General features: G+C 39.0%; 1 long non-coding RNA gene across 1 annotated transcript in view; it reads left to right on the top strand.

The window, feature by feature from the left end:
- The first annotated feature begins 1,041 nt into the window (after positions 1–1,041).
- The window catches only part of LOC105475480 (uncharacterized), a 45,947-nt gene continuing 28,565 nt past the window's right edge, over positions 1,042–18,423 (top strand). Inside the window, exons 1-2 of the long non-coding RNA XR_983376.2 lie at positions 1,042–1,410; positions 4,384–4,537. This is a non-coding gene — a long non-coding RNA (uncharacterized lncRNA). The remainder of the gene's footprint in view (positions 1,411–4,383; positions 4,538–18,423) is intronic.

The raw sequence follows: 18,423 nt of genomic DNA, 5'->3' as shown, positions 1-18,423 counted from the left end.
TGAAATCCCATTAAAACTGAAAAACAATAAGGAAATTTCATTGGTTCACATAACAGAGTATTTGGGGACTTATCTGGATCAGATAGAGGTTGATTTGGTCAAATGACCATGACTGGCATGCAGTTTCTTTCTTTCTTGGTCCTGCCAGGAATGCTGAGAAGCTCAAGATGGGAAAAAAAAAATCGTAGTAGAAACCAATAGCGTTGGATCACTTAGATAATGTAATTGGACTATTTGTAACTAAAAGGATAAATGCTTGAAAGGATGCATACCCCATTCTCCACGATATGCTTGTTTCACATTGTATGCCTATATCAAAACATCTCAAGTATCCTATAAATATATACACCTACTATGTACCCACACAAATTTAAAACCAAAAAAAATTTAAGACACTTTTGCCTTTATGGTTGCAAGATGGCTACCAGAGGCTTCTGGTGCTATATCTCCACATTCATGTCCAGCAGCAAAGAAAACATCTCTGCCAATAACAGATATATGTAATGCTTGTATGCTTTCTTTCTCCACAGAAGCATAAGCATAATCTCTGCGACTGGACTATTTGCTTAATTGAACCAATCAATTCCTATAGCCAGGAGTATGGGATATACTGATTGGCCTAGGTTAACAATCAGGTCTTGTTCATGGAGCTGACATGGGCTCAGTCACAAAAGTCAGATAATTGGGAATGAGCTGGGGGGTACTCTTGCTGAGGGAAGCAAGAAACAGAGGTAACCAGTCAATGTCTGCATACGCATGGAAAGAGAAAACTGAATCCCCACATGCCTGATATACCATGTGCAGCCCCTCCATACAGAATCAGCCTTTTGTAACTTAAAATCTCCTCTCTATCTTCAAGAGTATTTGTGATCTTTCTTTCTTTCTTTCTTTACTCCTTATGGTCTTTCTTTTTCTTTCTTCTTCATCCTTTCTCTCCTTATTTCTTTCTCTTTTTATTTCTTTTTTAAAATGAATTGGCCAGGATTATAAAACATCTGTGCACAAATGTTGCTGTTTTATTTACAGTGCCCCAAAGAAACTTTATTTTTATTTTATTTTATTTTACTTGATTTCTTGAGACAGGGTCTCACTCTGTTACCCAGGCTGGAGTGCAGTAACATTATCATGGCTTACTGTAGCCTCGACCTCCTGGACTCAAGTGATCATTCCTGCCTCAGCTTCCATCGTAGCTGGGACTATAGGCACACATCACCACACAAGGCTAACTAAAGAAGCTTTTGAAAGAGTTGAAAGTTTAAGAAAATATGTGCTAAAAATGGGAGTAGAAAAAATGTCATTCCACAGGACAATGTAGGAGATCAGCCTCAACATTTATCTACAGTGCCAAGGTGCTATAGCACCAAGTGAGTGAAGCCTACAGATCAGCAGTCTTCAGGCAGCGGAGGGAAGGTATGTAGAGTCTTCCTAAGGGGTAAGTGGGCATGGATTGTTTCAAAGGAATATGTTTTCTGATAAGCTTGTCCTGTGGTCAAGTCATCGGGCTGTTCTCCTTTCCTATCTCCCCTGCCCAATCATCTTGCTTTTATCACTTGATAATATAGAAAGGCGTACCTCACACTCATCCCAAGCCTACGAATGCATTTTCTCAGGTGCAAAAACCTCTAGAACACTCAAGAAAGGGGAAAAAATGATTGCAGTAATGGGATAATTAATCCTGTTGCAAGTTAGATGGATTCTAATTATCTGCTTTTCACCAAAGTGAAAGACATCTAATCAAGTCCACAGAGGAGAGATCACTAAAAACCATCTTGATGACAGATTACCATGTAATTTTTGGTATGTAACTGAAGAAGAATTCAAAGAACTGAGCCCCATTGCCATAATGAAACTCTCATTCCCATTTACTTATTTAGTTGAAAAGCTTCTCAGCACCTATAGCAACCAAATCATAGCACTGATGCTATTCCTGGTATATTTACCATGGGTATATGGGGGGAAAATACTACCCATCTCAGTAAGAACTGCAATTCCAATGCAGTCTTACATTTTATGTTTAGTAATTACCAATCAATATTTGTAATATATTTATGTTGTTTTAAGAAATCATGTAGAATTTTCTAACAGAATTGAATAGTCACAGGAAATTTTAAATTATTTCCATTTTTTTACATATTTTTGTTGTAGAGAAGTATGTACTTATGAAATTCTTTAAAGTAGAAAAAATAATAGGAAGTGGAATGGAAATATAATTCCAACGAGTAAATAAACAAAAGAAATGTCCTGCAGGTAAAGAACTTTATGATGTATATTTTAAAAGTATATAATGGATAGCCTGAGGGCTATACTTAATATTATACACTGAGAATTTGTTAAGAGTTGAATTTAGGTGCTCCTATCAGGCACACAACACACATACAAACAAACAGACACACACGAAAGGTAACTATGGAAGGTGATGGATATGTTAATTTGTTTGACTGTAGTAATCATTTCACTGGATATATGTATGTGCAAACATCATGCTATATACCATAAATATATACAATAAAAAATAAATTGGAGAGCAGGATAAGGCACCAAATTGCTATACTATTTAGATCTCACTGTACAGATATCAACTAATAATGTGACCATTTATTTTTTAAATGTCTTTAGTTATATCAGAAATTATTATGTGTATGTATATACAACTCTTTTACCCATGATAAAAATTTTATACATCAATTTTAAAATATAGTGAAGAGCATATTACTTTTTGAGATATTTTAAGGACTTCTTTAGTCCTTTTTAAGGACTTTTTAAGTTACTTTTTAAGATATTTTAGGACTGCAAGTGTGAAAATATCTGGAGACAATGAACAGAGAAAATTAAACATTAGACAAGAAAACAATCAAAGAAAGAACAGGCCCACTGTTGACATTGACTGTACAATGTAATATGATGACAAAGGAGCTGTCTACTCACATTTGCTTTTGTGTCCTTTATCAAAGAGAAAGATCAGAATGATTGAATGAACATTGGCAAAAGGGAAGAGAAGTTCAAGACGGAAAAAGAAATTGTAACAGAAATTGTACTCATCTCCCTTGGGAACCAGCAGAGGGAAGTGAGAATAGCAAGGATTTGAGTCAGACAGAATTGACTCAGAATTCTGACACTGCCAGTTAATATCTACGTGCCCCTGGACAAGATGCTTCACTCACCTCATCTGTATTATGGACATAATGTGATTTACTACAGAGGATAAAATTTCCTAATGTATCTAAAGTGCTTTGCATAAGGTCAAGCTCTGCAAAACATAAATAGTGGTTGTTGTAATTATCATGTAGCTGTAGACTTTGGAGCAATTTAACCTCCTTGAGCTTCACCTTCTTCCTCTATAATGCAGGAATAATAACATCTACCTCCTAGGATTACTGTGAGGATTAAATTGACAATAAATATTTATAACACAAAAAAGCCATTCAATAAATATTAGTTCTGGCCAAGCAAGGTGGCTCATGCCTGTAATCCCAGCACTTTGGGAGGCCAAGGTGGGAGGATCACAAAGTCAGGAGTTTGAGACCAGCCTGGCCAATATGGTGAAACCCTGTCTCTACTAAAAATACAAAAAAATTAGCCAGGCGTGGTGGTGCATGCCTGTAATTCCAGCTACTCAGGAGGCTGAGGCAGGCGACTTGCTTCAACCCAGGAGATGGAGGTTGCAGTGAGCCAAGATCGGGCCACTGCACTCCAGCCTGGGTGACAAAGCAAGACTCCGTCTCAAATAAAAAAATATTAGTTCTTTCCCCAACCCCTTCCTTCTCTATTTTCCTATTGATTTGGACAATTCTGTGGTATCCTTGATGGGATATGATGAAAAAGAGACTAATTCCAAATGCCTATTTATAGAATAGTATATTACTTTTATTATGTTTACTAGGAAAAAGACTAAACCCGAAATGATTATTTTTGATGAGACAAGTGGTGAGGGTCTCATACTAAAAGTGAATCTATCCTTGTAGATATGACCTTTCTGCTTTACTAGCAAATCTCATCAATGACAAAATTATTTTCATGAAATTGAGGAAGACAAATATGTTGCTGATCTATGACCATGTGATCATTCCTCTCACAAAGAGGACCTCCTCACACACAAAAAATAATTCTTCCTACATGTTTCCTTTTCTCCTACAAGTGAAAAGATAAAGCATTTATCAATTGGTGGGAATAAATGCTGTTGATTAATGTGATTCACTTACTTTAGAGGGTACCAAGCATCCCTCTTTTTGTAGCTTTGTATACAAAACAAAGCATAGTTTGAGATGAGCTTTGATGCCCAGGAGGAAGTTAGGGAACCAAGCTTCACTGACCAGGCAGGGAATATGTTTAAGGCTACTTCTGCCATTTTAATCTGTGGGTCAATGTTCATTAATTTCTTTTTAGAAACAAGCTGTCAAGTTGCTGCTCCCTGTTGAAGATGGGGGTATGATGAATAGCCAAAACGCATAAGAAGGCCTTCTATCAGCCAAGATCCCAGCAGGAAGCAAATGGCACACTCCAAAGGGGTAAAAGAATTATTGTTGAAGCTAGATACTGGGTACGTGGACGTCCGTTATACTATTCTCTATTTATGTTTGAAATTGTCCGTAATAAAATATATATAAACAAACAGAAGAGTATAAAAGAAAGACTAAAGAAAGAATGACTTACACAAATGTGGACAGAGGTTAAAGGAAAATAACAGGGGAAGGTGAAATCTACTTCCCTTCTCTGGTGACGCCCCCCATGCCCCACCTACCCTCAGGGTAGCACAGTATGGAGTGCTACCAGGAGTAGGCTTGAAGAACAAAGGAAAAAGGGGCAATCCCTGGAGCCCAGGGAGACCTGTAGTTGCAGGACAGGGCCACCCATCAGGAATTGTGGACTTCGGTGGAAGACAGTGTCACTATTAACCAAAGCCCACTACATAATTTGAGCAGCCCAGTGCAAGTTGAAAAAAAGCAAGAAAAAAGTGTGGTAAAGGTACTAAAGTATAAAGTTTTGCTTTCCTTCTGCAGTCTCTTTCTCGTTCCTCAACTTGTCATGTTTCTAAAATTTTGTATCTAACACTATTCTAAATAAAGAAAACATTGAAACTGCTGGCGGAAAAAATTTTTAAAAAAGAGAAAACATTACAATTTTAAATTATTAGCCTGAATTTTACCATTTATCTTGTGCAATGCCAATTTTAAATGCCATTATAAGGGCATTTAACTCTCATAAAGAATCATGAAAATTATACACTTATATTTCATAGTTTGTACATATATACATATTTTGTTCCTACTGGAACAGTGGAAATAGTGCACAAAACTAACTTGAGTGTTTCATTTCACTTTCTTATACTCATACAGTATTCCAATACTCTACTTTCAGCTTACGGATGAGGAAGGAAGGACTGAAAGGAAAAGGAACTATGGCTTGCCCTGTCTTCCCCTTTCCTTCTATGACATCATTTTTAGTGTAAGTGGTTAGGAAGTAACAGAAGTAACATGAGTAAGAAATGATATGATGAGGCTCCTTGGTTGTATGTGTTTCTCAAATTGCATTGCCTTTTGTCTGAATTTTAAGCAAGTTGTGGTTGAAATAGAAAGCATGACATCTCGGGGTTTTGTCAGTTGTACCTTGTACTTGCTTTGAGTCTCCCTGAATTCCTATATGTAGTGTATGGGTACATAGGAATTCTATGATCATGGGGACGCCGTAAATACTATATTCAAGCAGAGCAACTGGAAATTGCAGACACATATATTGCATGTAACCCCTCTGTTCACATATATGCTCCACTTTCCCTTTGATTTCACTTACAAAACACACATTCAAAGATAAAATGACATACCTCAGCATCACGCAATATACCCTTATAATGAACCTGTATGTGTACCCCCTAAATCTAAAATAACAGTTGAAATTTTTAAAAAAAAATTAAATTAAGAATTTTAAGACAGTGAAAGAAAAGCATTAAACCAAGTACAGGGCCCTTCTTAAGAATGGGGTCCTACTGACTCCACAGTTTGCATACACATGAGGCCCACCCTGCTGCCAATCCATTGTCAGAGAAATCAACACTCTTCTCCAGTCCTCCCATCCCCTGCAGATGATCTCACTGATGGACTCCAAGTGATAGCAAGGGAGCCAGGGAAGCATCCACAGAGAGTAACCCCCTGGGCTACAGACCAGGGAGAGAAGGGTGGAGAGTAGGTCTGGAGGGGCAAACAGAATATGCAGCACAGACTGCTAGCCCCCAAATCTTTTTCCAACAAATTATATTCCTTTGTAATCCAGCTAGGATAATAAGGGGCAGGTGGACCTCAGGAGTGGGGCCTGGTGCATATGCAGTTACGAGCCACTTCAAAAAAATAAATACATAAATAAATTAAACCACAAATATAAATTAGGCATGAAACTGATTGTTAATTTAGAATGAGAAAAGAAATCAGTAAGTCTCTTTCTTCTGAGGACTCCAGGAAATTTAACAGAAATGCCTATACAGTTCTGTTTTCTAATTGCCTGCTGGCTTCCCCTCCTCACCTGGAATAACTTACAACTCCAAGCAACTGCCACCACTCAAAAAGGCCTGGGGAAGTGAGGAGTCCTGAAGCTGAAATGTTATTAGCTTTATGGTAAATTCCTCTGTGGACCCAAAAACTAAGAACATAAGAACATAGTGTTAAGTAACTGTGGAGAAGCAGGCATTCCCTGACAGGTTATGATGTGCCTCCTTTCTCTACTGTGCATACTAAAGGCAGTGAACCCACATCTCCAGCTCTTCTAACCTAGCATTGTTTCACTGTAGTTAGGAAGTTCCACTGAATTTCACTACATAGGGAACTGGGAAGGTAATGGATAGTCATGGCCACTCCTTTGCATTCTTGATGTCTTGTCTATTCCCTACATTGTTTGCTGGGTTGGAATCAGGCAAAAGGCAAGCTACCTTAGAAGTCATTGTTCTCATTCACCCTCAAATCCTGGCCAGATTTTGTGCTCTGGCCTAATCAACAGGTTTCTATTTAGACATAAAATACGACTGAGCTTATCTCAGAATAGCTGGGGCACAGTGGAGGCAGTTTAGATTTGGAAAAAAGAAGGAACAGGTCAGTTAGACAGAAGGGCTGCCCTGGATGGAGTTCCATGATAGGTCTTAGGAGCCCCAGACACCAGAGCCACAGCCCATGAGAGGAGGGAAAATGGTGGACAGAGACAAAAGAAGGGGATGACAGATATGTACAGGGAAATGGAAAGATGTTAAATAAAGACTTCAAACTTTGCCCAAGGTCCTAGTGTTGGTGAACTCACTACTTGCTTTTGATAAATGTGGGAGAGCTGCTGGTATCTGAACTAAGAACATGTCTTAGTCTATTTGGGCTGCTATAACAATACCATAGACTGGGTGGCTAAAACTACAGGCATCTGTTTCTCACAGTTCTAGAGGCTGTGAAGTCCAAGATTAAGATACCAGCAGATCCGGCCAGGCACATGGCTCATGCCTGTAATCCCAGCACTTTGGGAGGCTGAGGCGGAAGGATCACTTGAGACCAGGAGTTTGAGACCAGCCTGAGCAACCTGGTGAAAACACATCTCTACAAAAAATACAAAAATTAGCTGGGCATGGTGGTATGTACCTGTGGTCCCAGCTACTTGGGAGGCTGAGGTGGGAGGATCACCTGAACCCAGGGAGGTTGAGGCTGCAGTAAGCCGAGATCACACCACTGCACCCAGCTTGGGCAATGGAGTGAGACCCTGGTGTGTGGTGAGGGACCTCTTCTGGTTTGCAGACAGCTGTCTTCTTGCTGTGACCTCATATGGTGGAAGGGGTAAGTGAGTTTTCTAAGGTCTCTTTTATAAGGGCACTAATGCCATACGCTAGGGCTCCACCCTCATGACCTAATCACTTCTCAAAGGCCTCACCTCCTAATACCATCACCTTGGAGGTTGGGATTTCAACCTATGAATTCTGAAGGGACTCAGATAGAACCTTGCTTAGCACAAGAGCATTAACCTAAGATAGAAGAGGATAGTGCTTAAATGCATGGGTTCAAATCTTGCCCTTATTCCTTAAAAAACACTTTGATCAAGAAACTGATTCTCAGCCAGGCATGGTGACTCACGCCTGTAATCCCAGCACTTTGGGAGAGTGAGGCGGGTGCATCATCTGAGGTTAGGAGTTCAAGACCAGCCTGGCCAACCTGGCGAAACCCTGTCTCTACTAAAAATACAAAAATTAGCTGGGCATGGTGGCGGGCACCTGTAATCCCAGCTACTCGGGAGGCTGAGGCAGGAGAATCACTTGAACCCAGGAGGTGGAGGTTGCAGTGAGCTGAGATCGCACCATTGCACTCCATCCTGTGCAACAGAGTAAGACTCCATCTCAAAAAAACAAAACAAAACAAAAAAAGAAACTAATTCACTCTGTGCCTCAGTTTCCTAATCTATAAGATGGGGGTATGTTATGTCACATCATACCATGTCATACCACATTATGTTATGTTATGTTATTTTATGTTATGTTATGTTATGTTATGTTATGTTATGTTATATGGAGTTCACCTCACAGTGTGTGAGATTAAATAAGTTAATACTTACAATTTCTAATAGTTCTCGGAAAACAATGAGTACTCAATGAGTACTCAATGAGTACTCATGAAAATGACTCCAAATACAGCATTTATACACATTTGGGCAATATACATTTTTTAATTAATTTGTTTTTGTTTTTGTTTTTGAGATGGAGTCTCACTCTTGTAGCCCAGGCTGGAGTGCAGTAGCATGATGTCAGATCACTGCAACCTCTGCCTCCGGGGTTCAGGTGATTCTCCTGCCTCAGCCTCCCAAGGAGCTGGGATTACAGGTGCCTGCCACCATGCCTGGCTAATTTTTATATTTTTAGTAGAGACAGAGTTTTGTCACGTTGACCAGGCTGGTCTCAAACTCCTGACCTCAGGTGATCCACCTGCCTCGGCCTCCCAAAGTGCTGGGATTACAGGCATGAGCCACCATGCATTTGCACAATATTTAAGGCTATAAAATTTTTGCAACAGATGGAAAATCTGATCCTTTTATTTTTACTATGTATAATTTTACAAAAATTATCAATTTTTTTTTTTGAGACAGTATTGCTCTGTCGCCCAGGCTGGAATATGGTAATGCAATCACAGCTCACTGTAATCTTTGCCTCCTGGGTTCAAGCGATTCTCTTGCCTCACCTTCCCAAATATCTGGGATTACAGGAGCATGCCACCATGTCCAGCTAATTTTTGTATTTTTAGCAAAGATGGGATTTCACCATGTTGGCCAGGCTGATCTCGAACTCCTGACCTCAAGTGATCCTCCTGCCTCAGCCTCCTAAAGTTCTGGGATTATAGGCATGGGCCATAACGTGAGGCCAGCAAAAATTATCATAGGATAACTTTTTATGGATTTTTTATATTTGATATTTAGCCAAAGATAAGTATTCCGAAGTTTTCATAAACAAAACACAGTTGTTTCTGAACTTTCCTCACCAAAACAGGGGTACACTTTACCTTTTTATCTCTTACAGACAAATAGACAGACTCCACCATCTCCAGATATTGAGGAAAGGTTTAGTTTTCTTTTTAACCTTGCTCAAATTATATGCTGACATATAGAGATTAGAAAGAATCCCAGACCTCGCTGAGCGAATAGCTAAGTGGGATTCTTTCCTTATTAAAGACAACTTCACATTAGAATCAAGTTTGATTAAAATAGTTTGGAAAAGGTTAGGAGACTGTATTATCAGTCTTGTTTGATCCTAGATGTTTTACCTAGAGGGTAAGATGAAATAAGATGGACTTTCTGGGTTCCTGTGCACCTCTGAGCAAGCACATCAGCTAACCTCCCTGACTTCCATGTCCTCATACACAGAAGAATCATGGGGAAAGGGTTGCCCAGCCCGACTCCCAATGTTCTTGTAAGGATTTAATATCAAATGTCATTTAAATACTGAAAAACAAAAACATTCTATAAATTCAAAAAAAATTTACTCAAATCACTTTCTTCCTACCAAAGTTCTTTTCTGCATGTCATTCAACAACAGGTAGACTGACTTATCTGTCAGAAGCAACAGCCCTCCCTGAATTAATCCCATTCACATCTTTGAATTGCTGTTACTGGTATCTTTAAGAGAAAAATCATGCTCAATTAACCAGCTAGAGTTCTTTAACGTTGATTTAAAAAAACAACAAAATAGTATCTGGCCAATAGTAGGTAGTCAATAAATGTTTGTTGAATGAATTCGGAAGTGCTATAATTTAAAACATTTGACAAGATTCCACTCCCAGGGCTGTTAAAATCAAAACAATGGCCAAAACAACCTAGTTACTAGGGAGACATAATTTTCACAGGGAAGGAGTTAGGTAACAAGAACCAGTGCCTACTGGTGAATGCTCTTCTGGCAGAATCAACAATTGTGGTAACTGGCATGAATGCTTAATCTAGCACTTTTATATTTTTAAAAGGGTACAAGGCAAAAGTAAGCATTTAAAGATGGCATTAAACTCTTCATTGTAACATAATACATCGTAACATTGAGCAAAAAATGCATGCAATTTCATAAACTCTGCAAGTAAGCATAGTATTTGCAATGTGTACAAGTACAGAACAATGAGTCTTGGAGAGGAGACAAATAATTTGAACAAATAACTCAAGATCTAGAAAAGTGTTAAAGGAATCATTATAGATTCAAGAAATAGGTAAATGCTGGCTATAATTGAGAAAAGCTTGGGAAGAAAAAAGAGGGCTTTTTTTTTTCTTTTTGTAAATTTAATTTAATTTTGTTTTAAGTTCTGGGCTACATGTGCAGGACGTACAGGTTTATTACACAGGTAAACGTGTGTCATGGTGGTTTGCTGCACCTGTCAACCCATCACCTAGGTATTAAGCCCCACATGCATTAGCTATTGATCCTGATGCTCTCTGTCCTGCCACCCCACTGACAGGCCCCAGTGTGTGTCGTTCCCCTCCCTGTGTCCATGTGTTCTCATTGTTCAGCTCCCACTTATAAGTGGGAACATGCAGTGTTTGGTTTTCTATTCCTGTGTTAGTTTGCTGAGGACAATGGCTTCCAGCTCCATCCATGCCCCTGTAAAGGACATGATCTCATTCCTTTTTGGCTGTATAATATTCCGTGGTGTATATGTACCACATTTTCTTTATACAGTCTATCATTGATGGGCATTGGGTTGATTCCATGTCTTTGCCATTGTGCATAGTGCTGCAGTGAACATAGGCACACATGTGTCTTTATAACAGAAAGATTTATATTCCTTTGGATATATACCCAGTAATGGGAGTGCAGGATCAAATGGTATTTCTGGTTCTAGATCATTGTGGAAGACAGTGTGGCAATTCCTCAAAGATCAAGGATTTCTTTTTTTACATCATATTAGCAGAGGCCATCTTCCACCATCCATTTGTCTCTCTTCAACCTGTGTCTCAACATTTTTTAACTATTTGTCAGTAATTTTTTTCATTTTTAAACAGCTTTATTGAGAAGTAATTCACATACCATATAATTCACCCATTTAAAGAGGACAATTTGGCTGGGTGCAGTGGCTCACACCTGTAATCCCAGCACTCTGAGAGGCCAAGGCAGGCGGATCACCTGAGGTCAGGAGTTCAAGACCCACTTGGTCAACATGGGGAAACCTTGTCTTTAATAAAAATACAAAAATTAGCCAGGCATGGTGGCACATAACTGTAATTCCAGCCACTCACAAGGAGGGCTGAAGCAGGAGAACCACTTGAACCTGGGAGGTGGAGGTTACGTGAGCTGAGATTATGCCACTGCACTCCAGCCTGGGCAACAGAGAAAGACTCTGTCTAAATAAATAAATAAATAAAGTGGACAATTCAATGATTTTTATTATATTTACAAGGTGAATTATCATCACTGCTGAACTTGAGAACATTTTCATCACCTCTAAAAGGAGCCCCTACCAAATAGTCATTCCCCATTTTTCTCTTCACCCAGAGCAACCCAGAGCTCAATAAAGCTGTTTAATTTACTTTCTATCTCTACAAATTTGACTATTCTAGACATTTCACATAAATGGTGTAATATAACGTAGTCTTTTGGGCCATTATATTTCTTTCTCTTAGCATGTTTTCAAGGTTCATCCTTGTCGTAGCATGTATCAGTATTTCATTCCTTTTTACTGCCGAGCAATTTTCCATTGTATGAGTATCTCACACCTTATTCTTTCATCAGTTGATAGACATTTGGGTTGTCTGGAGTCTATTATAAATAATGCTGTTATGAACATTCATGTATACAAATTTTTATGTAAATATACAGACAGCCCCTGACTTAATGATGGCTTGACTTAATAATTTTATGACTTTACAATGGGTTTATTGGGGTATTATATGCATTTTTGACAGGATATTTTCAACTTTTGATGGGTTTATTGGGATATAACCTCATCATAAGCTGAGGAGCATCTGTACCTAACTTTTTATTTCACTTTTTAAAAGCTGAGATTTAACCATTCATATACCATAAAATTCATCATTTTAAAGTGTACACTTTACTGGAGTTCAGTATAGTCACAAGGCTACACAACCATCATCATCATCGCATTCCAGAAAATTTTCAGCACCCCAAATACAAACTCTGTGCCCATTAGCCTTGAATTAGTATTGGATCAGTAAGGCTAGAGTCCTCTATTCTTCCTGCCTTGAGAAAATAATTTAAAACATCTTGTCCTTTTTATTCAAAGGGAAATATCATCTGTGTATTTGAAAAATAAGCACATTGACTTTTTTAAATAGTGGGTTTATTGAGATATAATTCACATACCATAAAATTCACCCTTTTAAAGTGTATAATTTAGTGGTTTTCTAGTACATTCACAAAGTTGTGCAATCATTACCACTGTCTAATTCCAGAACATTTTCATCATGCCAAAAATGAAACCCTATACCCATTAGCAGTCACTCCCCATTCCCTCCTTCCCACAACCTTTAGCAACCCCAGTCTACTTTCTGCCTTTATGGATTTGCCTATTCTAAACTATGTTTAATCTTTTGAGGAATAAAAAGGAATTTTTTTACTTTGCACAAAGTTAAAGATGGTAACAGGACATTGTCCATTAACCACTTCTTCCAAACATAAATCATTTGGGCACACACACACATACACACACACACACACACACACATCCCTAATGCTTTTGTCATCACTGACATTTTCACACCTCCATGTCACTTTACCTTCTTCACAGAGAAGCTCAATACCTGTTAAAATACCAAGGGGGGAAAAATACTGGCAGTAAAGCATTGATATTCTTGGTGGAGAGAGAGATTTACCCATCAATAAGAAGTGTCTCACTTCCCTATAGTCAAATAATTACAAACTAAAACAAGATATTTTTTTTTTTTCTGAGACAGGGTCTCACTCTGTCACCCAGGCTAGAATGCAGTGGTGTGATCATAGCTCACTGCAGCCTTCTTTGGTTCAAGCGATCCTCCTGCCTCTACCACCGAAAGTGCTGGGATTATAGGTGTGAGCCACCGTGCCCAGCCAACAAGATAATTTTTAATCAAAAAGATTTTTTCTTTTTTTCTTTTTCCTCTTTTTGAGACAGAGTCTTGCTGTGCCATGCAGGGGAGTGCAGTGGTGCTCACTGCAAGCTCCACCTCTCGAGTTCAAGCAATTCTCTTGTCTCGGCCTCCCGAGTAGCTGGGATTACAGCCGCATGTGCCACCATGCCCAGCTAACTTTTTTGTATTTTTAATAGACACAGGGTTTCACCATGTTGGCCAGGCTGTTCTCCAACTCCTGACCTCAAATGGTCCACCTCTCTCGGCCTCCCAATATGCTGGGATTGGCATGAACCAATGCGCCCAGCCCAAAAAGATTTTTTTTTTAAAGAGAATTAAACACTCTTCTAATACCCATTGTTGCTGAGGAGGTAAGAAAAGAGGCACTCAGTTGGAATTTTAAGTAGCATAACATCTGTCAAGGCCAATTTGGTCACATGGATCAAAACTTTAAGAATATGTATACTGTTTGGTCCAGAAACTCCACTTCAAGGAACTTACTCTAAATAAATTATCTTGGCCAGGCACGGTGGCTCATGCCTGTAATCCCAGCACTTTGGGAGGCTGAGGTGGGCAGATCACAAGGTCAGGAGATGGAGACCATCCTGGCTAACACGGTGAAACCCCATCTCTACTAAAAATACAAAAAATTAGCTGGGTGTGGTGTGGGCACCTGTAGTCCCAGCTACTCAGGAGGCTGAGGCAGGAGAATGGCGGGAACCCGGGAGGTGGAGCTTGCAGTGACCGGAGATAGCGCCACTGCACTCCAGCCTGGGCAACAGAGCGAGACTCTGTCTCAAAAAAGAAAACAAAGAAAAAGAAATTATCTTAAGAGCCCTGGAAGATATATACGTATAGGTTGTTCATTATCTCATTGCTATTCATATAGCAGAAAATAGGAAACAATCTAAATATAGTTAAAACAAAAAAAGGATAAATTAATTAACTTATGAAACAGCCATGTGATCAATTACCATTCTGTTATTAAAAATGATATTGAGGAAGAACATTTGGTTACTTAGGAAAATGTTCACAACTTTTGGCTAAGTGAAAAAAAATTGACTAGAGAACAGTATTAAATATTATCTCAAAGTTATAAAAATTTGGTGTTATGTATAGAAAAGAGAAAAGAGAAAACTTTTGTAAAATTTATTTCTTGGTAAGAAATCTTGAAGTAAAATTTTGTGTAGGTGCCAATCATTTGAGAGTCATAGATCCAAACTATAGAAATATTACTTAATTATGCTAAACTGAGCTCAATTTCTATGAGATCCCATTTTTGACAGTGAAAATAATTATGCCAATTACAGCTAGCTTAGTTACTTTCAGCATAAAATTGAGCTCCTTTTCATGAATATTCAGTCAGAGTTGGCTTACTATTTTATGATTTCAAAGTTTGAACTCTGTCCTCATTTCTCAAAATTTCATCCCTTCCCTCACTTCTTGGGATGTCTGAGGAGGGAGTAGTTTTTAGAACACCATTGGTTGTGGGGCTTTGGCCCCTGGTCCTTGCTTGGGGCTCCTACTGACCCCAGGTGAGGAGGGCTTGTTGGCCCACCTTCACTGCATGTGCTCTTTGAGGGTCTGGAAAGTGACTCTTGGTCACTTGTCTTGGCACACATGGTTAAAGCCCTGTGGTTGTCCTATCTGTCCCCATCCCTGATCCCCCTTCCTGCCCCATCACTCCACCATGCCCTTGACTTGCCTCACCTCAGCCCTCCTAGTGGGGATTGATCTTCCTCTGCCATGGAGCCCTCAGGTCTAGATGACTCTCCCCCAACCACCTCAGTGACTCCTGGCAAACCACTGACTCAATCCTTGGCAGCCCCAATCCCCAGGATATGGAACTTTTGTATCTTCTCTCTGCCTCATGCAGACTTTGAGGTACTGGAGAGTGGGGTATCTTCTCCAGCCTCTGTTTCTGCCTAAAAATGAGACAATAAAACTATACCTAGACTGCCCCATGCTGTCTTGAGGCTCTACATGGCATTCTCCTCCCGGAATTCTGGATGGAAGGGCCCCATGACCCTGCTGTTGACAGATACTGAAAACTCTCTGGAAGTCTGTTCTCAGAAGGGAAGGTGGGGAGTAATCTACAAAAACAGCCAATCTCTCTTTTCTCTCTCCTCTCTTTCTTCTTTCTCTTACATCTTCTTTCCTTTCCTTGCCCTCCCACTGTGTATGGATGGTGGCTGTGGGTCATCCAGGTGGGTACAAAACTCTGAAGTTTGGGGAAGCAGTCAGGGGTCAAGGTACATATTTGGCAGGTGCTGTGGTTTGAATGCGTCCTCTCAAGTTCATGTGCTGTAAACCTAATCCCCAATCCAACGTTGTTGAGAGATGAGATCTTAAAGAGGTCATTAGGTAATGAGGGCTCTGCCCTCATAAATGGATCGATGTCATTGGAGTGAACTTGTTTTTGTTTTGTTTTGTTTTTTACCTCCCTTCCTCTCCACTCACTCTCTCCTTCTTTGTTTTTCTTTTTTGAATTTGTTATCTCAGGATTGGGATCCTGATTTAAAAACCGAGTTCAGCCCCCTTCTTCTCTGGCATGTATGTGTTCTTTTGCCCTTCTGCCCTCTGCCAGATGACACAGCAAGAAGGCCTTCAACAGATGCCAGCCCCTTGATCTTGAACTTCACAATCTCTAGAACTTTAAGAAATAAATCCCTGTTCTTTGTAAATTACCCAGTCTCAGGTATTCTGCTATACAAAGTGAAAACAGTCTAACACAGAGGCTTCAATATAAAAGTGATAGTGAAGCCGTGGGGCTTATGAATGAGATCATGATAGGTAGAAAATCTTAGGGGTCATACTTACAATTAAGAAGTTACAGGAATGGCAATGAATTTTCTTCAAAACCTCTGGTCATATTACAAGACAAATAATGTAAATTTTGTGGAAGAGGAAGGACTTCGTCTTTTACTTTGTCAAAAAGTAGTTTCTAACCAAAAACCAGGGCTTTAGGGAGGGAAATGGAGCATAATGAACCCTAATGTACTCTTTCACCATTGAAGTGGCCAAGGAGAGATGAGGAAGACTGTTCATATTTTGAAAATTGGGCCATTATTGTTGTGAAACCTATTCAAGCAACTTTATATGATCTGGAAGGAAAGTCTTTGAATTGGGAATTCCTTCATGAAGAACTTTCTTTTTAATTACCAATAAGAAAGGATCCCTTTCTAAAGATTGTCCTTAGGTGTTAGGTCTTTAGGGATGGAAGGAGCGGTGATCTAAAGTATGAACGGGTTGATGGCTGGCTGAATAGATGGATGGGTAGATGGATGGGTGGGTGAGTAGATAGATGGATGGGTCCATGGAAGGTATTACTGCTGACTACGTGAAAACACAGAATAATCTCTAGAAGCGTTACTCCCTTAAGAATTTACAGTTAATTACTTAATGGAGTTAACAAATACTTATTGAAAGTCAACTCTAGTTATGGTGTTTGGCAAGCTCCCTGAAGTAAATGCTCTTGACCTCACGGAGCTTTCAAACTAGAAAAAGGGACAAAGAACAAATGAACAAATAAATCAAGTTATTGTGCATTTTGAAAAGTACTTTAAAAAGGATTATCATTATCATTCTAATTTTTATTTGTATTTCACTAAATTAGAAACAAGTTAGTGCTGCTAATTCCTTCTCACAAGAGGAGCACTGACCACCACAAATTAGGGAAAATCCAAGATCACATTTTTACTTTTTAATAATATCAAATTTTATTTTAGATTCAGGTGACACATGTGCAGGTTTGTTACATGGCTATATTGTGTGATGCTGAGGTTTGTGGTATGATTGATCCCACCACCCAGATAGTGAGCTTAGTATCCAATAGTCTTTGAACCCTTGTCCCTTCCCTCCCACCTCTAGTAGTCCCCAGTGTCTATTGCTACCATCTTTGCATCCATGTGTACCCAGTGTTTAGCTCCAACTTATAAGTGAGAACATGCAATATTTGGTTTTCTGTTCTGGAATTAATTTGCTTAGGATAATGGCTTCCAGCTGCATCCATGTTGCTGCAGAGGACATGATTTCATTCTTTTTACGGCTGTATAATATTCCATGTGTATATGCAACACATTTTCTTTATCCATTCCATCACTGATGGGCATCTAGATTGATTCCTTGTCTTGCTACTGTAATAATGCTGCAATGAACATAAGAATGCATGTGCCTATCTGGTAGAATGATTTATTTTCCTTTGGATATAGACTCAGTAATGGGTTGAATGGTAGTTCTGTTTTAAGTTCTTCGAGAAATCTCCAAACTGCTTTCCACAGTGGCTGAAATAATTTACATTCCCACCAACAGTGTATAAGCATTCCCCTTTCTCCACAGCCTTGCAAGCATTTGTTGTTTTTTGACTTTTTAATAACAGCCATTCTGATTGTTGTGGTTTTGATTTGCATTTTGATTTGCGTTTTGCTGATGATTAATGCTGATGAAAAATGTTGGGCATTTTTTCATATGTTTGTTGGCTGCTTGTATATCTTCTTTTGAGAAGTGTCTATTCATATCTTTTGCCCACTTTTTAATGGGGTTATTTGTTTTTCGCTTGTTGAATTGTGTAAGTTCCTTACACATTATGATTATGGATATTAGGCTTTTGTCAAATGCATAGTTTGCAAATATTTTCTCCCACTCTGTAGGTTGTCTTTTTACTCTGAAGATTGTTGGTTTGTTTTTCTATTTTTCTGTGCAGAAGCTCTTTAGTTTAATTAAGTCCCACTTATCAATTTTTGTTGCAATTGCTTTTAAGAACTTGGTCATAAATTATTTCCCAAGGTCAATGTCCAGGATGGTATTTCCTAGGCTTTCTCCTAGGATTCCTATAGTTTGAGGTCTTACAATTAAATCTTTAATCCATCTTGAGTTATTTTTTAT

Source organism: Macaca nemestrina, chromosome 4 (assembly GCF_043159975.1).
Source record: "Macaca nemestrina isolate mMacNem1 chromosome 4, mMacNem.hap1, whole genome shotgun sequence".
In the NCBI taxonomy this organism is placed as follows: domain Eukaryota; kingdom Metazoa; phylum Chordata; class Mammalia; order Primates; family Cercopithecidae; genus Macaca; species Macaca nemestrina.
This window is presented reverse-complemented; position numbering and strand designations above follow the sequence as displayed.